Source organism: Mustela erminea, chromosome 14 (assembly GCF_009829155.1).
Source record: "Mustela erminea isolate mMusErm1 chromosome 14, mMusErm1.Pri, whole genome shotgun sequence".
Classification (NCBI taxonomy): domain Eukaryota; kingdom Metazoa; phylum Chordata; class Mammalia; order Carnivora; family Mustelidae; genus Mustela; species Mustela erminea.
The window spans coordinates 56,721,500-56,735,827 of NC_045627.1; positions in this window are offsets into that span (position 1 = coordinate 56,721,500).

The window sequence follows — 14,328 nt, forward strand, 5'->3', positions numbered from 1 at the left end:
AGTCCTGGGGTGGCACGTGCCACTTGAACCTCGCTCTTGACATTAATTATTACCTATGGAGGTGGCCTCCACCATTATATCTATGATATGAGAAAGCCACCTGGGAAATTTTTCAGAGATCCAGGATCCAGGAGGAGCCAATACCAAAAACCCCCGCTGCTCTGTGCTAAGTTGGCAGTTCTCTCCCCATTAAACCATACAACATCCAGGCAGAAGAGAGCAACCCCAGCGACCACACAGCTTGCAGCTACCTTAGTTCGGCATTAATAGGAATAAGCTTTTAAAGTTTTCTTTCTTTAAATCCCAAGTAAATTTGCAAAGGGAATCATGAGAACGTGGGAGACTCTGGTACGGTAACTAATGCATGGTACCAAGACAAAACAAAAGAAAAAGATCAAAGATCAGTTTCTCTAAGCTGGGTGGCACCTTGGCACCAAATCCTGGGAACAGATGCTGGCTGATTTGAATGAAAAAAGAGCAGAAGTAGCCCAAGATAAGAAATAATTGGCTAAAAGATACAAAGCCACACTTTTGACTGGGGACAATAAAGTTTTCCAAGCAGATGTTAGAATAACTGCCTTTTCAAGGAAAACTAGGAGAAGAGAAGCATTGTTAAATATTTTCTTCCGAAGTTTAAATTAAGACATAGTCAGAGAAGAGGAGACCCCTTCCAAAGCCTCAGCAGGATAAATCAATCTAGTGGAGCCCTTTGTGTTCCAGGAGAATGATGTCAGAACCCATCCCAAGAAGAAGAAAGAAATGTTTGCGATAAAGGTCACTTGAGAACTATACAGATAAATGCCATTTGTAATGACTTAAAAAGGCTTCCGGGAAGGAGAGGAGTCAACTCACTGTTTCAGAATCAATGAAAAAGGAAAAGCTCTCCTGGATGAAAACTTTCAGGGTCATTTAGACATTCTAGAAAGTCCATGAAACTTTGAAGGGAAAGATCCCAAGAGTATGATTATGGAAAAACGATGTTAAATTGTTGAACTGTTAAAAGTATATCGTGCATTTACATATGCATCAGTCATGAAAAAATCGAGGAAGTCTCTGACAGCGAGCAGAAGGCTGAGACTAACAATCCTTCCACCCTGTTTATGAATTATTGACCCTGAGAGTCTTAGGTTAATCAGATATTCATGGGGCATGGGGAAATCCAGAGGTACAGAAGGAAGAACGCCAGCCATGATTCAGAAGACCTGGATCACATTCCAGCCTCACAGCCGTCTGTCTCAGAGAACTGCTACACGTTTTAGTGCCTTATCTCCCCATTAGTTAAGGGAAGATAATGAGTGTTTCTTGAAGGAGTCCCTACATAGAGTGGACCCATAGTAGGGGCTCAGTAGATGGATTTAAATTTGTTGCATTTGAATCCACTCAGTAGCTAATTATTCACACTGTCTTGATCTTCCCCACAGCCCCATGATGAGGGGTGGGATAGGGAGTGTTATCCTCTTAATGTTAATTAGGAAACTGAGGCTCAAGAAGGTTAGGAAACTTGCTCATGGGACAAGCTGGTGAGGAGCCAAGCCAGACAGTCTGGCTCCAACCCCCCCACTTCCACCCTCACCTGACCTAATAGAGGGGAGAGAGAAAGTGATCCAGCTTATATTATCATCTTCCTTTTTGTTTCTGCTTTGACACAGGGAACAAGATGAGATTTTCCTCTAATAGCACAAGTAGCTACTAACTTCATTCCAATTACCAACGTTAAAGAGGGTGGCCTAACATATAAGAGATAAGATGGTAATTGACAATTTATTGTCCAGGCAGTGTCCTGGGTGCTTTATTACATGGATTCATTCATTTTTCTCAATAAGCTTATGAGGTAGGTGCCTCCATCTTGTCCACTTGATGGAGGCTGTAAGTGAACGTGTGGTAGAGTTTGGCTTCGGACCAGCCACTGGAGCTCTGGGGCCACATTTCACCCCAACAATGGGCAGCCTCTCAACTTCAGGCTTCCTGCAGCAAGCCCACAAGCAATTATCAGCATTGCCCTGGCTAGGGATTGGGGATGGAGGAGCTGTTTAGCTTCAGTAAGAACAGTGAATTGAAGTTGGGAAGAAACTAATATTTATTGACAGCTTATAATTTCAGTGAATAAGGACATTTTAAGTTAATAATGTCCTACCTAGGGTTCCAAGTCCTTGGACTTCACCAAAGATAATAGCAGGGGTCTGTGAACTATTTTTATTATTTCAAAATGCCTATTAGTATGTCACCAATCATGGAAAACATAGTCTTTATATATGGTAACAAAGCACAAAAGAAGAAAACTTTGAGAGAAAAATTTCATTTCTAGACTTGAGCAAGGTTTCAAGGATTCCTAATTCCGGAAACTAGTGAATTTTCACCCTATTAGAGTTGAAATCATCCTTGTAGATATCAGGTTTGCTCTAATAGAGGAGACACCCCCATTATCAAAGAGAACTCAACAGGACTCAAAAACTTCAAGAAGTTGCCGACAGACATGAAAGGCAATTTTAGCCATTTACTTGGAATTGCCAGTCACCGTAGGAGCCGAAGAGGCATTTTTCTGCCAACTGGTTGAAGCTTGTGCCAGAATGATCCTGCTGTTTCTTAATTGTCCTAAAAGCTTGTAGCCAGCAATTTCCCTGCCAAGCCTGACCTCACTTTCATGTTTTTATAATATGCAGATCACGAAGTGTCCCATTCAGAGTGGGAAACGAGAAATTACTTCCTTGTCCTTACTTTCTTTGGAACTCACCACCTAATCTGTGTAATGTCTTCCTGTAAAATAATACTTCAGTGGTCAGCTCAAAATCTTGGGTATGATTTAAAAAAAAATTTTTTTTTTTAGTATCTTTTAACACATGATGAATCTTCACAGCAAACGTATAAGGTAAAGGAGAGGAAAGCAGTGTTATTCCCATTTATGAGTGATAAGTGAACAAAAATATGACTGGACATAAAAACCTATGTGTAATGTATTAAGTTGCAAATTGCAGATGAAATGTACTGTATGCTCTCATTTTTGTAAAAAAAAAAAAAAAAAGAAAGAAAAGCCATATAAGCTCTATGTGTGTGCGCACATGTGTATGGGGGCGGTGAGCTGAAAAGCACAGACACTCTAATGTTACCAGTAGTTTCCTCTTACGGTGAGCGTGAGGACAAGGGGCTATAAATGAGAACTGGTCACTTTATAGCTCTGTACCTTTGTGTTGTTTCAGTGTTTTACAGTAACCATATATTTTTACAAATTCAAAATAATTTTTTAAAAAGAAAAACAGTTTGAAGTAGATAATAAACATTCCACATGATGGACAGTCGTATCTAGTTTGTTCTGTTGAATGCATATTTTCAAAGTGACTTCAACAAGATGTTGGAAAAACCTGTCCAATTTATTGTAGGAAAATAGTTGCCTGGCATCTGAAACTTATGGAAAAGTGGCTTTCTGCTCAATCCTTCTTGGAAACCTTTGCTTCAGAATGGAACGGAGACTGAGTTGGGATGACCAAAGGAGTCTTTTGACCATCTCTTTGGCTCTATGGAATCCATGTCTTCATGACTTATTTAGATTTTTGCAAAAACCTTTGCTGGGGTTCCATAATGAAGGCAATTTGGGGATGGATAGTTTACATGACAAGTCTTTCCATTCCAGTAGGAGTGTGGACTATGGGACTGTGGTTTAGGAGAAAGGGCAAAAATTTGGACTTTGACAGATGCATTCAGATCCTAACTGCTGATTAAGAGCGGTTTAGCCTCAGACAGTCTACGTAATTTCTGTGAAAATCTCCTTCCTCTACTACAAAATAGAATAATGCCAAAGGCAGGAGTTCTATGTAAAGGGCATCACATAATTCCTGGCTCATGGTAGGTGTTCAAGAAATTCTTGGCTCTCTAATAATAAGAAGACTAAGTATAAATGGCCTTTAATCTGTATTGATACTTAGAGTGAACAAATAAGGGTACTCAGAGTGTGGATGCCATTTCGACACACCCTGGGAAGATTTGGCAGGAAGTGGCAGTGATTCTGTCCATGGTCTAATTTCCTGTCTATCCATGACGTTTTCTATCTGGCCAGAGCAATCTATCACACTGTGCAAAAACTATTTGAAATCTGTGTCTTACTGAGGAAAGGCCAACAGTGTCGACTCCACATATGAATAAAAAAACAATGTGCAAAAAGTAAAAACGATCCTTTTGTAAATGTATTTGCAGTTGGGTTGTGATTGTTATTGGAGGTAACTAGCTCTGCCGTCTTCTCCAACATTCTGCATCACACCGAGATGGCAAACCCTGTGAAATTGCTCAGGGCCGTTTCTCTGATGACTGGACTTGGCCCCAGAGGGTGAAAACCAACCAAAGGAAAACCTCTTGGTACTTACCAGATAAGAGACACATGGAAGACTGAGGCATTTCAACATGAAAAATCCAGAGAAATCACCTGGGAAGAAATAAGCCGGGTTGTATCAGTAGCATAATTGGCTGTAGATTCTCTCACCCAACCTCGGAAAGGCACCTTCATATTCAATTCATGTTTGTGAGCAAGATGCCATATTAGGCCCTATGGGCGATTCAAAGATGGATAAACAGGGGCCTTGCCCTCTAAGTACTCATGATATTGTAATAGTGCAGAAGGCAATAACTCACTAGATCATCTGAGATTAAAATGTTCTGAATTTTAGCCTTACCACATAGCTTCCCCGGAGAGCATTCTCTATGATGCTTCTCTCATTAGTGGGCCTGGAGTGCTATCATGTGGAAGAGAGTGCCAGGTCTTGTGACAAACAATCAAAAAGATACAGAAGAAGACCTTCATGACCCTCTATGAGACCTCCATCATGGGGCTGCAGCCCTCGTTTGTTTACTTTCCATCTCCCTTCCTACAGCTTGACTGTGGGCAGCCTCCCACTCAGGCCATGGATTTGGAGAGGTGACCTTACAACAAAGTGGGAGCACTGGGACAAATCTCAAGGAAGCCTGGGTCGGGATGAATGAAGCTTTCGTGTCCAGCCCTTCCTAGCCCAGAATTTTTTTTGGTCTGGCTCTCTGAGTCTGAATTTTTCTTCCCAACTCCATTTACTGCTACTTCTCTCCAAAAGCTGAAGACTTTCTCTCATCTGTCCTTGTTTTGAGGCAGTTATACTGTCTGATCTGCCCTTTCAGGAACCACTCCTAGATCCTAGAAATGGGGGGATCCTGGGTCCTCCAGGAGCTACCACGTGGATGTTGATGCTTGCTGGTTGGCACACCTCAGAGGTCTCTCCTGAACTGGCTCCTCACAGGCACCGTCTTCATACCTTCTCTTGCTCTTTAGGACTCTCCTTCCTCCTATAATGGCTGCCGGCACCTAAAGCCTGTACTCTCTTTCAGAGCTTTTACCAGACAGTTTAATTGCAATTTATCCATGTAGACTGATAATCAGGTCATTTGTGTTCGAGTGCTGTTTCCATGGCCACGGACGAGTCCCTTCACCTCTCCAAACTTCAGGTGACTGGATGGGGAAAACTCCATTGGCAAAGGTGTGTTCACCAGGCACACATGCACACACACACACGCTCACATACACACGTTTTCAGAATGAGTTATGAAGGTGGTTTAACTTCCAGCTCCACTGTTGACTAGCATGTGTAATCTGGTTAGTTCTTTGAGTCTCAATGTCCTCATCTGTGAGCAGAGAAAACACCTCCCTCAAGAAGTTCCAGAACGAATAAATGGAGTCACATAGGCCAACCACTTAGGGCTGAGGGCAGCACAGAGGAAGAACTTAGTAAATGTCAGAACTCACCATGGCTGTTCCCTCACTCCCAGATCTTCTCGTGTTTGCAAATGCTCCCCTACTTTCCTCTCCTGCCTTCTTTTCTATCATCTTACCCCAATAATTCTTCAGTCTTCCCCTCTTTTTTTTTTCATTTGCACTGAACGTGGTAGAGGGCTGGGAAGAGGGTGGATCTGTGTCCTTTACGTGTGTCAACTTGCATTAATTAAAGAATGACAGCGGCTCTACCTCCACTCTTCTAGCCTTGGTGGCCAAAAGTGACAGGATGATTAAGCTCTATAACTGGGTCTGAGGTTAACTGAAACTGTCTAACCATTTAAATCATAACTTCATGTAAAATGTTTTATTGCCATCACACCATACTCTTGCAAGAAAAAGCCAACAGCAACATTAGATGACTTCCTAAAAGTATTTTCTCAAATGTTTCTTTTCTGTGAAAATGACAGTATAGGAAAAAAAATGTGAGTAGTATAATTTTAATATCCCTTTTCTTTATTTTTTTCTCTAAAATTTATTTTTATTTGGTTTTCCTGGCTATATATTTATTCTAGAAATTAGGAAATTAGAGAAAAATATATGGAGGAAATTAAAGTAATCCACAATTATACCATCCCAAAACAAATACTGTTTGTAATATTTTCCTCTTTGCAAATTCTCTTATTTTTAAAGTTAAGAACATATTTGCAAATATAGTTTTGTGTCTTGTGAACATTTTATGATGCCCACAAACATGTTTTTTTGAACAAACTTTCAAGATATTCCATTGTATCCAGATTTAACCAATTGCCTATAGTGAGACATTTTGGTTGTTTGCAATTTTGTTGATTTTGTCTGCCCTACACCCCTTCTCCTCTTTCCTCTTCGATTATTAGTGATGCTAAATATTTTTTTATGTTTATTCACCATAAATATTTGGGAATTGTCAGTTCCCGCCATTTTTCTATTAATAGTACTATTCACCATCATTGTCCTCATTCTAGCATTTGGGGCCAAAAATGGCCAAGGCCAGGTTAGTTCAGACTCTTGGATAGAGAAGATAACTGCATAGGAGAACAGATTTTATTTCACTCCCAGCATTTATCTTCCTGATACTGGCATTCCCTAGGAACAGGTGGTATTGAAAAGAGTTGTTCTGTTGCCAAGAAATCTAGTTGAAAGGGAGTTTGCAAGGACATCCAGTCCCGGTGTGGGGCTGAAAGCAAATGGGAAGCTACCAAGTCATAGGCTTTCTCAACACAGCTCTAGAATCAGCTGAGGGGATGAGATCCTAGGAAGAATAATTAATGGGGGGCGGGGGAGCTTGGAATCTTCATTATCTCTAAAGAGGAAAATTGATCCCCCAGGAAGATTTTTTTCTATATAGTTCCCTTTTTGCCTGATTCTTTACTTCTAGACTCAGCTCAAGTGTACCTGGAAATCTACAGATGGCAAAGATTGGGAAACAGATACTCATGCTCCAAATTTAGGATTATATACCAGTCAGGACCTTTCCAGGGCTACCTGTCCACCCGGCTCACTGATCACCAGATAGGGCAAGTCAGGGAAAGCAAATGTAAGTTGAAGACAAGTAGAAATGTTGGTTCCTCTTCCAAAGATTAAAAAACAAAACAAAACAAAAGAAATAAAACACAGTCATTTCATTGATCACCCAGCAAAGACTGGACTTTACTCCACCATATATCCTGGCCTTGATGCTTGATAACCTCTACAACTTTGGGGCACAAAAACACACTTAGTATCATCCTTCGGAATGTAACATTCTTGAAGTCAGAAATAAAATCTTCAACTTCTTTAGAACTCTCACCACACAGAGCCATCAGACTGGAAGTAACCCAGAAGGTGTATTGCTTTGCTAGATACCAGATTCTTGCAGGGGTGGGTATTATTGCCCAAAGGGGAGAAAGTAGGCTAGAGCAAAGTCAGAGGCTAAGGATACCATAAACATAAGTCAGCTCATACCACTGCCCACCCAATGCCCTCCTCGCATCCCATCTACTTTGAGTAGAGGCCAGCATTCTCATCATGGCCTCCAAGACTCTCCAGGATCTTACCACAATCCCTCCCTTACCCCTTCTCTTTTTCTTACTACCATTCACTCTACCCTATGCACAGTAGCATGGAGGGGGTACGATGCTGTTTCCTTTGCCTGGAAGAGCATGGCCTCAGCTTGAAAGTTGGTGGTGTCAGATAACTGTATCCCCAGGAGCTGAACAGCAAGTGCTTTCTTCAAGGGGAATCCAAGTGCTCTATTCCATGGCTGCCATGCTCCCCAAAATAATTTTTCCAGGAGGTTTTCTCCATCACCACCCCCACAACCTGCAACAATGTCTAGCCTGGATGACCCAACCACATGCTCCCACAGCATCCTGCATATTCCCTCTCTGTGCCAGTGCTCGTCCACTTGTCTCTGTCTCCCGCCTGGACAGAGGACAGAGACCATGTTAATTTCATTCACCATTGTATCCCCAACCCTAACCAGAGCTTGGAACATAGAAGACATTCAGCAGATGGCTGTTAAATGAAAATATAAATGAATAAATGATACCAGCTGCTTCCATTCCCTTAACCTGCTACAGCATTAATAAACAAATCTTGAACCTGGTGGATATATGAAAATAAAATATTAGGACTATCCAGCCAGCCTTTCTGTATCGGTTGCTACCTTCTGCTTGCTGATTTATGCTAATGATTACTGCCACATTCACTTTGAATGTGGATGTAAAACTACAGGGTCACTTGAGGGAAATCTCCCAAACTTCCAAACATGGGGATCCTGCTGAAGACACAGAATTTCAAAGGGCTCAGAAGAAACTTGTTAAGTATGTGCACCCGCACGTGTGTGTGCACACACACACCCACACACTCATCTAGCAGATCACATCCAATGGAATAATTCCATAATGAAATTTTTATCTCAAACTGATTGGCCGCAGACCTCCAGACCCCACAGCTAAGCCAAAGATGATTTGGCATCCTTGTAAAGATCTAAAGGACTCAGAGTTTCCCTCTAGACCAGGGTGTTATTTCCACATTTCCACACCTTGGCTGTGCCGTGGAAATACCTGGTGAGCTTTTATTTATTTTTTAATTAATTAATTTTTTAAATTAACATATAATGTATTATTAGTTTTAGGGGTACAGGTCTGTGAATCATCAGTCTTACACAATTCACAGCAATGCCTGGGCTCAGATCACATACCTGAGACCAATTACACCAGAATTTCTGAGGGCGAGAACCAGGGAATGATATTTTTCCAAGTGGCCACCATGCTTTCCGTGTGCCCTGGATTCTTTCTTTCCCTGAGCACTTTCTTGGAGCCCTCCTGGGTATCAGGCATCATAGGAGGCACTGTCTTTTCCCTTAATTTGTTTATATAAAATCGTATCTCATCCATTTTGCATAGACTGGCCTGCGCCCTGGAAGGAAACCAATTTTATAAGCCCTCATTATTTATTCTATGCTGTCAGAGGACAGCAAGAACAGGAAAAATTTTTTGTAAACTTGCTTAAGCTATTCCCTTAATACCTAAAGAGACTCCTTTAGCTCAACCCTTTATAAGAACATTGGAACTAAAGCCATTCCGCAGATAAACTCTGTCAATTTTAACTTTCACATACAATTTACATTCAAGGGGATAAAAATTATTAATGCTTGGGGTTCCCAGCATCCCTTCTCCATCTTTGTTCAGTCAGCCCCTTATGCACCCCCACTTTCTATGAAGAAAATAGGGAAAATCTGGCTCTTGTGAGAAATGCAATTAGCACAGCTCCCAAACCTCAGTCCTCCAGAATTGTGGGACTGGGACGTGACTCACTGGGAGGCACTGTAGAAGAAAGTATGCATGTGTAGAAAAGAGGAGAGACCCAGGGACCTGAGCGGCAGACACACAGCAGAAGAAAGACACTCTAAGGAATTTTGGGGTGCTAAAAATAGAAGAAATAAAGAGATTTTAATGAATTTCTAAGGTCTAAGTTCTAAGGTCCAAGGCTGCCCTGCAAGTTCTCTGAGGCATTGCCTACCCTCCCCTGCCCCTCCTCAGCTTCACTGAGATAGTGAAGTATAAAAACTGAAACTTCTGTACAAGCCATGCCACCAAAGTCCAGGATCCCCCTGGGCAGGGCTGCAAAGACTACACATCTGTGTGAGTTACATAGACGCACTCTGCGCGCAGGTGCACACCCCACTCCCTGACGCCCACCGCCTCTTCCTCACTGCTTATGGGGGAGACCTATCCGAGTGGCTGCCGAGAATCTCCACTCTGCATCTGAGGGAATCCTCTTCTTTATCTGTCACTCTGCTTCTCCATCTGCTCTTCTCCTTTCGGACTCTCACTGCTCATTTCTGCTTTGCACGCACACTGGCTGTGTCTTGGTATCCACGCCATGGAAACACACAGTTCTCCCAGCGTACCCTGTCGCTGTAAATGCAGTCTCCTGGATTCCCATCTTTAAGATCATGGACAAAGCAGACATGTATTTATTTAACACATATTCATGAAGTGTCAGCTGCATGGGATACCTTGCAAAAACGAAACATCTCAGATACAGTCACACATCCCTGGCTTCAGGGAGCCTACACTCTAGCAAGGAATTTTGTGTACTGCAACAAGCAATAGGTTTTTGGTTTTTTTTTTTTTTTCTTTCTTTCTTTTTTTTTTTAGTATTGTTTTTATTTTTTAATTTTATCTATTTGAGAGAGAAATAGAGAGCACAAGCAGGGAGAGAAGGAGAGAGAATCTCAAGCAGATTCTGAGCTGAGAGCAGAGCTTGATCTCACAACCCTGAGATCATGATCTGAGCTGAAACCAAGAGTGGCAAGCTCAACCGACTGAGCTACCCAGGCGCCCCAGAACTGTTTTTAATATAGGGGAAAAAATAAGACTTCCTGAGGAAGTGACATGGAACCTGAGGATGGAATGAGGACAGGTGACAGGGGGAAAGGGCATTCTAGCAAGGGTTAAGAGCATGTTGGAAACCTGGTAAGGGCAGTGAAGAAAACTCAAGGAGCTAAAGGAAGTTCAGCATGACTTGAGGGGAGGAGAGTGCTTGAGGGGAGACATGGTGAGAGACAGTGACAGAGGTCAGGCAGGAGAGCCTGGGTCTGGATCTTAGAAGCCATATTAAGAAATCTGAACTGTATTCAGAGCAAAAGAGACCCCTACAGTAGTACTATCCAACAGACTTTTGGCGGCTGGTGGGAATGTTCCATATCGGCTCCGTTCAGCATGGTAGCCACCAGCTCATGTGGCTGCTGAGCACATAATAGGCGGCTGGTTTAACAAAGACACTGAATTTTTTGCTTTAGTGAATTTAAATAGGGCTGCACTGTCTGATACGTGTATCCTATGATGTTATGATGGGACACTTATGTACATGTCCATTTGCTGACACATGTACGTACACAGACCTACATAAATGGTTTTGTGTTTTCACATGATTATATGACCTCAGTAATGTGTTTATGGATACAACCAGACACAACTGACCCCCCCCCATCCTTATAGAAGGACATGAGCAATGAAAATTGAAAATTTTGCATTGTGCGTGAGTCCATAGAGGGAGATTTGAATTGAAATCATGCATGAGTCCGTAGAGGGAGATTTGACCGAGGAAGAATTGGCACGAGAAGGAAATGGGTGGGATGTAAAACAAAGCAATACTTTTTAACTGAAAACAGGAAACAAAGAAAAGAAAATCCAATGAGACCACAGCGATTTGGGAGTTGAAGCTTTGTTTTCTTCTATCTTTTCATCTTTCTGTAAAAGATTTTCAAAAATGACACATATCTTTCGAAGGCACACTGGAACTGTCAGGGTCACCTTGAGAACCAGGAAGAACTCCAAAGAACATAAACAAAAAAGGGGATGGAATTCATCTTTAACCCGGATGACCCATTTGTCTAACTGACCTTCAACCACTAAGAAAATTTTAGGTATTCTGGTTTGTACAAGTATTTATTTAGAATTTATTAAAATTGTAGGAGATGGAATAAATGAAGTCCTAGCTATGAGAATTATTAGCGTACCTAAAAGATTGATCACCTCATGGACCATAATGACTTCTTCCTTGTGGAAAGGGTAACTAAATTCTACACATATGAACTAAACAATAACTCCTCCTTCCAGTAAACAGTGTAATTGTTACCACCTAGGAATGTTATGATTTTCTTTCCAGGGCTCATCTTTCCCAGTAAATCTCTTGATGGATACTCTACCCACCCTGGCCTATCAATTCCCTTAGTACGCTGTGTTCCTGATTGCTTCCGAGTCTTTGTGCACACTGTTCCCTCTACGTGAAACATTCTTCCCAATCTCTTGCCAAGTTAGCCCACGCCCATCCTTCAGGTCTTGATTTATACACCACTTCCTTAGGAATGTGGTTGCCAACCCACTCCACCTACCCAGATCAGATCAATCCTCCCTGTTTTACATTTCCAAAGCCCCTGTTCTTCTCTTTCATAGCACTTCTCTGAGTTTTAATAATTACTTGCATGATTATTGTTTAACTTTATCTTGTCACCTGGATTGTTGGCTCCATGAGGTCAGATAGTGCAATCTGCCTTGTTTGTCATTTATCATATCTACAAGATTTAGGACAGGTCCTGGCAGATAGTAGGTGCTCAATAAATATTAATTAAGTGCTCCATAAGTGAATGAATGTATTTAATTTTGTTTCCCCTTTAGGTTTGTTCATCTAATCCCTTCCTTCCATCTTGCTGTATCATAAGCTACCCTATTATGGAGTTCTGTACAATGGAAAACAACTCCAAAGAAACCCTAAGCCAACCCTAGTTGATTAACTCTGGTATTCCTTGTGCAGTTCCCCTTAAGATCTCATAGAGCATCTGGTGTTAAATCATTAAGTCACAGCAGCTATAAACATGTTCAGGCCCAGCATGAACTTGGTCTGACATCCAACCAGTCTTCCGGCTGTCACAGAAATGCCTCCATCCATTTCAGAAATGTGCTTACTACAGAAATACGATGCTCTGTTCGTTATATTTATGAGTTACTGAATTTCCAGGATGCCTTCAATCAATAGAAAATAGACATTATATTCTTACCTGAAGGCAATAGTGATGTGACTCACTGTGAATCTGGGAGGGAGGGAAATAAGATGGCTCTCAGAAAATTATTTTAATAGACATGTGCTAACCTACCTTAGGGAGAATGGCTTTCAGAACAATGAGGCTTGATTGTGATGAAAATTATGGAAAAATTTAAAATATCCGCTGGCCGAAAGGGGATTAATCCGTTCTGGAGATGTAGAAAGGAAGCAGCAGCAATGAAGGATGTCACAGACGACAGACCTTGAAGAGCTGTGGTCACGTTAGCAGAACCTTTTCTCCCTTGAGAGGGGGTTGAGTGGGCTCTCTGCTTCTATTGTGATTGTCTATTGTCCTTTCCATCCAATGCCTTGTTTTGACCCCATGCTCAGTAAGCTACCTTTGATTATAATTTAGTTTCTCATGTCTGTCTGTCTACTGGGAGGTAGGATGTTAATCTTGCCAATACGGCCATCCCTTTGGGCCTAAAAGTCTGCTTCTCATCAGAAAGACATGCATTGGCACAGGGGTCCTGGGAAGTTGGCTAACCTCAGTCCTCTCCTGAGAGGTGTGCCCCTCCCACCCACCCCTGGGTGGTGCCTAGACGCAGGTGACAGAGTGTGTCCAGGTAAGGCCAGCCCCAGACTAGAGCACCCACCACCAAGGCTGCCCTGCAAGTTCTCTGAGGCATCGCCTACCTTCCCTACTCTCCAGGCAAAATCCCAACCTGCTGTCCACTATCTCCATCCAAATTTAAAAGGGAGACCCTGTGAAGTAACTTGTCAGTTAAAAGCAGCCACATCCTCCTAGAGATCCTTTTGAAGATTCCCATGAAGAGACATGAAATTCAAGTCATACCATGGGGCTGAAGACTGCTGCCCACAAAGACAAGGACAGCTGGGAGAAAGGCCAGGAGAAGGAGAGTAGAAAGAGAATAAGGGGCTAATGTCCTCATCAGACCAGCTGAAGAGACAAAAGATACTGTATCAGAGAGTGGAATGGGAATCTGGTAGAATGTAATGAAGTTAAAAATTTATCAACAAAAGAAATAAAAATAACAATAGTAACCACATTGTAATAGATACATCGATGAAGAATAAACTAACAAGAGTAAAAGTAACTTCACTGTCCTAGTTAAACACAAAGATGAGGAGAAAGGAAAAGTGCAAGAGAATCAAATTCAGTTCCACCATAGCAGGGTGCCTGTAGATAATGTAAAGAAAATCATGTTATTTAGAGATCTAGGGGTAAACTCACAGAAAACAGAGGTTAAAAATTTCTAAGTGGTTACCTCTGGAAATCTGACTGAGTAAAAAGCATTGTGGCCAAGGAATTTTTTTAAATAAGTCTATATTATTATTATTATTATTATTAAATTTTGATTGTGTGCATTTTGAGTCATTCATTCAATATCCCTTTATTAAGTGCTAACCATGTGCAAGGCAGAATCCAGGCCCTGGATATTTGCACTGAACATAATACACCAAAATCCTGCCTTCAGAAATGTAGTAGAGGGAACAGAATAAGTAAACACTAA